At 46.4% G+C, this 8,959-nt stretch overlaps 1 pseudogene; it reads right to left on the bottom strand.

The window, feature by feature from the left end:
* Positions 1-436: 436 nt before the first annotated feature.
* LOC134934361 (histone H1C-like) lies at positions 437-980 on the bottom strand (annotated as a pseudogene).
* Between the last annotated feature and the right edge of the window lie 7,979 nt (positions 981-8,959).

The raw sequence follows: 8,959 nt of genomic DNA, 5'->3' as shown, positions 1-8,959 counted from the left end.
ACATACATTTTCAATGGAAATCAAATTTATTAACCCATGGAGGACTGGATTTGGAGTCACGAAAACAAATAAACAAGGCATTCTATCGGTGGTTGACATGCATACTTTACCATAACACACAGATGACTCGGCTTATCTATGAAATAAAAAAATCACTATATCACTGCCATATGGGAGTGCCCCCTATAAAGAATAATTGATGTCCTTTCTGTCTGTTCCCGCTTGAAGCCCGAAGAGCATTTTCTTTACGACTGTGTGCAGAAGGCACCAGGCTTTTCCCAGCTCTAGTCTAGGTCCGAGTACACAGGACAGAACCATTCTACTACTGCCTGATTTGGAAGCCTACAGCTCTGCTGAGACAGGATGGGTGGCTCTGAAAAGAGCCTTTGGGGATGGGGGTGGGGGGTAACAAGGAAGAGAGGCTGCAGCTCATCCATCACTTCTTGGCCGCAGCTTTCTTGGGCTTAGCTTCACGGCTTTAGGCTTCTTTGGGCTTTTGGCAGCAGCCGCTTTTCTGGGTCTCTTCACCTTTTTCGGGCTCTTGGCTGCACTCTGAGCCTTCTTGGGCTTTTTCGGGAATTTGGCCACTTTCTTTGCCGCTGGTTTCTGGGGCTTCAGAGACTTCTGATCGGCTTCTTGCTCTCCAGCTGCTTCTTATTGAGCTTGAAGGAGCCGGAAGCGCCGGTGCCTTTCACCTGGGTGAGAGTTCCTTTGGTCACCAATCCTTTCACCCCAGTTTGATACGACTGTTGTTCCTCTCCACATTGTAGCCTCTGGCAGCCAGTGCCGCCTTCAGGGAAGGGAAACCCCACTGCGCTCCTTGGAAGCGGCCACGGCCTTTAAGATCAGCTGGAGACGCTGGGCCCGGAAGACTTGCCGCTCTTCTTTGCTCCTCCAGCAGATTTCTTCGGCTGCCTATTCTTTTTGGCTGCACCCTCTGACGGCGGGACAGCGGCGACGGCTGGTGCAGTTTCTGCCATGTTACCTCCACGTAACTTTAACCAACAAATAATAATACTACACAAGCCGATGTCTGACATCTTTTATATACGGTCCCGGCTGTGCTGTAATTGGCTGCTGAGCCTGGTGCGTTCTGTGCTCCCATTGGCAGAATGAGTAGCCGTGTAAACCCTTCCCTGTCTGAGTGTAAGGGGGAATCTGCCCTCACCTTGTGTTTCCCTAGCGCAGAAAAAGAGTCTTTTATAGGGCATGAGAGAAGCAGCGAGCCGCCTCTCTGCACCACACCAGTACTCCAAGGTCTCCCCTAAGCCTATATGGCCATTGCTAGCCTAGGCGCTGCAAAGAGACCCAGGAATAGCCGCTATCAGCTCCCTTACACCAGGCTGGATCTGCTCAGCATGTAACACATCTGTACTATTCTGCGAGGCTAAAACGTCTGAACAGGGCATTTGTCTCTCCCCCTGGCACTACATGTAACAAAGGTGATCTGGGGCTCAGTCTGTGCAGGGGTTGCAGCATTTTCACAGACATAAAGGTGATGTGTGGGCTCCTGTACACCCGGGTGGCTAGCACAGACACGTTGCCCCACAAAATACTGGCACTCTTGCTTAGGAACTCTAGTTACACCCCTTTCAGACATATGACCCAGAAATTACCCTGCTCAAGTCCCGGGATTTTCTCTCCAGCAAAAACACAGGTTTTTCTTCAGACCCCCTTTCACACTACACCACAGACCCGGGAAACTCCCGGGTTGGCCCCTTTCAGACATAAGCTGGATTTTCCAGTTTTGAAGGCAGTATCATCATTTTAAGGGGACGGTTTGCAGGCACACAATAATCAGGTCATGCAAAGGAGAGGGCGGGCTATGAATGGGCTGGGTGTGATACCCATAATGCATTGCTGGATTGCTGGATACATGGCTGACAAGCATTTGTGTAGCATGGAGAGTTTGATTGCTGTGGTGGAGTTCATTTAAATTCCATGTTAGGAATACAGTAATCCTATATTTATATACCAATAAATAGAACACCAGTTTTTCTTTTCCAAAACTGTTTATTTTAGAAAGAATAAAAAATTTTTTTCAAGTTGTAAAACGTGTGTGCACATCTTTTAATTCTTTAATGAGATCCTCCCAATTATGAGGACATATATGGTACAGTACAAAAACTTTTTAGGAATGACAGGCGCATTACACCCACTTTAGCCATAACATAAAAGTGCTGCGGTATTGCAGTGCAAAAAAGTAGTTTTGCCAAAGGGCATGGTGTATCACAAGGGTCTTCAACCTTTGCCCTGCAGCTGTTATGGAACTTCAGTTCCCAACAGGACCATCCACATTTTAGATTTTAGCCCATGCTAAATGGTGGCAGAAAATGTTGGGAAGTGTAGTTCCATAACAGCTGCAGGGCAAAGTTTGAAGACCCTTGTTCTACATAAATTAAAAAGTGCTGCGGTATTGCAGTGTAAAGTACAAACAAAATAATCATAAGACCTAGGTGTATGATGTACTCATAATTATGAGCGTATGCGCCATACCTGAATTTTTGAAGACAAACATACGCATTTTAAACATATGCATTTCACAAACAAAACGTTAACCAAAAATAAAGTTATGGGCACAATACCCAACCAATAAACATAGAAAAAACATTTACTGTATGTGCACAGTATACATTAGAGAATTTGGTACTGTGGTTTATTGCTGAGTAGATTCCTCTAGAGTTGTACTAGATAATGAATCTCCAAATTCTGGACCTCTCAGTTTATTCTTCAGTGTATTCGAGGTCGAATTAAAGGATGTTGGAGACTGGGATTGCTGCGCAAACTGGTGAGTATCCACAAAAGTGGTGGGAGACTGGGATTGCTGTGCAAACTGGTGAGTATCCCCAAAAGTGGTGGGAGACTGGGATTGCTGCGCAAACTGGTGAGTATCCCCAAAAGTGGTGGGAGACTGGGATTGCTGCACAAACTGGTGAGTATCCCCAAAAGTGGTGGGAGACTGGGATTGCTGTGCAAACTGGTGAGTATCCCCAAAAGTGGTGGGAGACTGGGATTGCTGCGCAAACTGGTGAGTATCCCCAAAAGTGGTGGGAGACTGGGATTGCTGTGCAAACTGGTGAGTATCCCCAAAAGTGGTGGGAGACTGGGATTGCTGCATATACTGGTGAGTATCCCCAAAAGTGGTGGGAGACTGGGATTGCTGTGTATACTGGTGAGATCCCCAAAAGAGGTGGGAGACTTGGCTTGCTGCGTATACTGGGATGTAGCCCCAAAAGTGGTGGGAGGCTGGGCTTGCTGCGTATACTGGGATGTAACCCCAAAATAGTTGGGAGACTGGGCTTGTTGCATATACTGGGATATAGGCCCAAAAGATGGGGGAGACTGGGCTTGCTGGGCATACCATGTTTTTGGACCAAATTCGGTGTGAGAATGCGATTGTAGGTCAGAATGAGTGTTTGTAAATTGTTGTGTAGAGGTCATTTTGGCAACAAGCTGACCTCAGAATTCACGGTTCTCGCTACTGATCTTATCCTGCATAGCTACCATTTGCGTTAGCAAATTCCTCTGCAGTTCAGGTTCATTGTCCATGAATTTTTGCATACCTGCATCCTCTTGACTCTGCCAATCTGAATCCATCTCGCATAGTTGGTCGCACAGGATATTTGTCGTGGCTTTTATAGCTACCTCTATTTTGGTCTTCTTTTTCCTACAAGGCGGGACCTTGTAAACTGAAAAACAAAACAGAAATTTTTGGGACCATCTCAAAGGTAACAATGGGATATGGCACAGAAGTGTAAGTTGGACAAATAGATTTATAAAATATATGAATACATCTGTGCTTGCGGTTACCATGCGCCAGCACAATTTGAACGCAGCAACAGGTACAGTTTATTAATAACACCCTATTACGTCACATAATATCCTAGTCATTACTGTTAGTATACTACATAAAACTATTGTCATATACTATATGTTAAATATGTCTCTGACAATAATAATATAGGAAACTTACTGTTTGAGCATAGGGTAAGCTTGTCTCCCTGGGTCTGTGGTAGGGATCGTCCCCCTTGCTCTGCGACGATGCTGTCACATCTGTGGCCTTGTTTGGATCGATGATGATGGTGACATCTGAATCAACATCTGGATCATCATCAAATAGGCTCTGCGATGATGCCGGGCTCTGCTGGCTGCACTCTGGAGACGATGTAGCCGTGGCTGATGGTATAGCAGACAGCGTGCCAGCATCAATAGATGAGGATAGGGCAACGGGATTGCTAAGTGCTGTATGGCCAAACACGTTGCTGCACAGTTCATATAAGGGCCACTCCATCCTTCCCATACCACTGCGATTTCCATTGTGGTCATGGACCTTGGTATATTGTTTCTTAGGGCACTTTAGTTTGTTAAGAACTTGCTGTTGTGTCTTCACAATACCTCTGCTGGACAGGATCTTTGCAATGTTGTCATAGATCATGGCATCCTTAACAGTGCCTGTTATTTGTAATTTAATTACCTCCTCACCCCTCACATGTAGCAGCTCCTGGACCTCCTCCTCCTTCCAGTGAGCCATTATGAACAAAATGCAGTCTCTTCACTGGCACACTCTGGCACACTTCTCTGCACACTTCTGCAGACTTCTCTGCACAGCTCTGTGTTACCCTGGCACCCTCTGGCACTGGCACACATACATGCACAGCTCTGTGTACCCTCTGCACTCCACAATTGACTGCAAAGCTCTCTGCTTCCTCCCATGCTGCTGTGGCGTCTGTTCCCCTCTGTCTGCCGCTGATGAGGTCATCAGCAGGCATCAGGTGGACCTTTCTGACCAATGAAAACATTTTTCATGCAGCCAGAGAGCAAATTCCCGGGTCCACGCCTTTCAGACTTAACCCAGGAAGCCAACCCGGGAAGAAAGACCCTGTAAAATCCCCGGTCAATTGCAGGGTTGGTAACCCAAATCACATTCCCGGGTCGGTGCCTTTCAGACATACCAAATTCCCGGGTTGATGCGCTTTCATGTGCAAAATCCAGGGAATTTAGAGCATGTCTGAAAGGGGTATTACTGTGACAAAAGAGAGATACCCTGCATAGTCAGCCACAGGTTAACCCTGCCTGTGTGAGATTCTCCCCATCATGTAGAGTGTTGGTGGCATTTTCCCAAAATGTTTATAAAATGATCCATACATACAGTAATGTAATCATACCTCCCAACTGTCCCGATTTTCGCGGGACAGTCCCGCTGTCCCACCCGCGGGCCGCAGTGTCCCGCGGTGGGGGGGGGGCAGTTGGGAGTCTCTGTGTCTCGCTGCCCTGCTTAGCAGAGCAGCGGTGAATAGACGCTGTGCGCACGCGCACAGTGTCTATTCACTGGATTCAGCGGGAGAGGGAGCATGCCAGCGGCTCACAGAGCGCTGGGCATGCCCCCTCAGTGACGAAAATGGGGCGTGGCTCGTGATCGCGGGTCCTCCCACGAAGCCACGCCCCCTTTCATTAGGCCACGTCCCTTTTGGGAGCGCGTTCGGCTTCGCCGCGCGTGTGTTCCTCTTTAAGGAACTGTAAAGTTGGGAGGTATGATGTAATGCAAGATAGGTGTGTCAGAGTGGGGGCAACGGTCATCTGTTCCCATTACTACTGTATGAGACTTTAGCATTTTTAAAAGAGGACATCAGAGCTCTATAAGAGGAATACTTCTAATCCTCTCAGGTGAAACAAGTATGAATATTCCTAAAAATAGAGGGAAACAGTAGGAATATTTAGGAACATTAGGGGATACAGGAATAATAGAGAGGAAGGATAACTAGAGCAGGGGTTCTCAAACTCGGTCCTCAGGACCCCACACAGTGCATGTTTTGCAGGTCACCCAGCAGGTGCACAGGTGTATTAATTACTCACTGACCCATTTTAAAAGGTCCACAGGTGGAGCTAATTATTTCACTTGTGATTCTGTGAGGAGACCTGCAAAACATGCACTGTGTGGGGTCCTGAGGACCGAGTTTGAGAACCTGTGAACTAGAGAGACCTCTTGGAATAGTGCAAGGTGAGAGAAATGGATGAATCGAGGATAAATAGGTGAAGAATAAAGGTGAAGGGGTTAAAATGGCAACAGGAAACCTAGCAGGTGCACAGGTGTAATCATTACTCACTGACACATTTTTTAATATCTTCAGTTGGAGCTAATTATTCCACTTGCGATTCTGTGATAAGACATGGGTAACATCAACTGTAAAGTGTCCTTGCGATCAGCGATTGGGAACCACTGAAATAAGGGAGAAGGAAGAAGGAAAGAGAAGGCTATGCACAACAGCCAGCAAGCTAGCCAGCCAATGATGTGTTAAAAAAAAAAAAAAAGTGTTGTACTGTTATAAAGGTTTTTCCTGCCTAGAATCCCCGATCATCCAGTATTTTATCACATTAACTGAAAAATATTATTATTATTATTATTATTATTATTACTATTATTATTACTAATACTGCAAGTATTCTGCAGCACTGTAGACATGAAAACCTTAGCATTACAGAGTACAATTCTAAAGCTACCATACTCAATATATGCTAGTTACTACATAATATATATTAATGGTTTAATAATGAAACGATTGTTATTTTAGATCATATAGTATGCAGGGGTTTTTTTCTGTTGTTTTTCTTCTTTTTCCTGCAGTCATGTATTACGATCTCCCAGGAATTAGTAAATATAGCTTGTAAGTACATATAATAGTATTTACTATTTTCTATTAGTATAATAGTTTCCAATGCATTCAGAATATCTGATTATACTCAAATCTAAAGCTTCAGAATATGCTATATAAGGGGTATATTTTTCTACTTTACATGAGGAGAGCGGTGAGCTGGCTCTCTGTACCACACTCATACTCCAAGGCAGGGCTGCCATCAGAAATTGTAGGGCCCGGGACTGACAAAATTGGCAGGGCCCCCCTTCTCAAACCCACTGTGTGCCTGGTGAGGCCTCTGGCAGAGCCGTAACTAGACATTTTGGTGCCCCGTGCCAGAATAAACACAAGTGCCCCCCATATCTTCAGTAGGGACAGCATGTGTCCCAGAAAGGGGCATGGTTACACGATAGTACCCTTAATTCATATTATGCTACAGCATTACCCTTTAGACATGTTATGCCACACAGCAGCTCCCCTTACACACGTTATGCCACACATTTGTACCCCTTATACACACTACGCTACACAGTAGTACCCCGATACACTGTATGCCACACAGTAGTACCCTTACACGCAATATGCCACACAGTAGTACCCATTATACACAATATGCCAGTCAGTAGTACCCAGGGGCGGTTCCAGAAGAAAACAGAAAGGGGGGCACCATGATAGGGGAACGGTAATAGTTATATTTACATGCACCTAAGGCACACGTGCTCACAGATAAGGGGTGTGTTATCACAGGAGGTGTGGCCTCACAGAATACGCCATCAGGTAATGATTGGATGTAGGAGCGCATCCTGGTTCATTGTCAATGTTTCACCCTGATGAAAAGGCTGATTGGGCCTTGAAATGTTGGTCACCTGTTGCATTAGTTATGGGTGCCTGGAAGGCAACTGAGCACAACATAATTATTATAGGCCCTCATTCCGAGTCGTTCGCTCGTTCTTTTTTTTCGCATCGCAGTGAAAATCAGCTTAGAGCGCATGCGCAATGTTCGCACTGCGACTGCGCTAAGTAATTCTGCTATGAAGAAAGGATTTTTACTCACGGCTATTTGTTCGCACCGGCGAACGTAGTGTGATTGACAGGAAATGGGTGTTACTGGGCGGAAACACAGCGTTTTATGGGCGTGCGGCTGAAAACGCTACCGTTTCCGGAAAAAACGCAGGAGTGGCCGGAGAAACGGGGGAGTATCTGGGCGAACGCTGGGAGTGTTTGTGATGTCAAACCAGGAACGACAAGCACTGAACTGATCGCACAGGCAGAGTAAGTCTGGAGCTACTCAAAAACTGCTAAGTTTTTTTTGTTCGCAATATTGCGTAAACTTCGTTCGCACTTTTAAGATGCTAAGATACACTCCCAGTAGGCGTAGACTAAGCGTGTGTAACTCTGCAAAATTCGCCTTGCGACCGATCAACTCGGAATGAGGGCCATAGTTTTTAGTTGGTGGTGGCAGGTGCAGCATACCTTGTTTTGGGCACTGCAGTGAGACTCAGACTGCAGGACACGAACTGCCCATCTTTGATCAGCAGAATCAGCCAGCTGGATCTCCTTTAAGCTGCATAAGACATCTGCAGGACAGCCCTGTCACAATCACACGGGCCGCCTTCTCAAAGCTGAGGCTGAGTTTGACTGCACCTAGCATGGTGGTAAAGAGAGTGGAGGAGGTAGCGCTGGGATTATTGTGCGGTGCAGTGAGGGCTGATGAAGCCTTCTGTGCCGTCATCAGTGACAGTCTTACTCGATGCTGGCAGTTGAACCCCGCGCCTGGGCTGGACTCTGACTGGTTGGCAGTGGGGGAGGTAGGTTGCGGTGTAAGCAGGGGGAGGCTGGAGCTGCAGCTCCAGACTCCCCATTAGTTACCACGTGGACTTGCTGTTAGAGTCGTGGCGGGTCCTAGTGCCTGCTTGCTCTCTTATCAAATCTGACTGACGGAAATAGCAGTAGTGCTGCTGCTGTTCTCCTTTTGAAGAAAAAAAAGAAGTCAGAAATGACAGGGGGCGTTACGGGCCCAAGTGCCCCCCCTTCCCTGGATCCGCCTATGGTAGTACCCCTTATACACGTTGCACCTTATTGATAATAAAAATCAGTAGTCCAGCAGCTAGGTCATGCTTTGGTGTGTGTGTGTGTGTGGGGGGGGGGGGGGGGGGGGGCACACATTAGAATTCAATATTAATTCAAATAACAACTAATTATTGTTCTTTACAGTTGAATCCTAATATCCCCCTCCCCCCTCACCTAAGCCTGACCTAGCTGCAGGACAGGTAATTTTTATTAGCCTTTTTTATAAGTTCTAATAACAGTTGTCAATTTTCACCACA

Source organism: Pseudophryne corroboree, chromosome 6 (assembly GCF_028390025.1).
Source record: "Pseudophryne corroboree isolate aPseCor3 chromosome 6, aPseCor3.hap2, whole genome shotgun sequence".
NCBI lineage: Eukaryota > Metazoa > Chordata > Amphibia > Anura > Myobatrachidae > Pseudophryne > Pseudophryne corroboree.
This window is presented reverse-complemented; position numbering and strand designations above follow the sequence as displayed.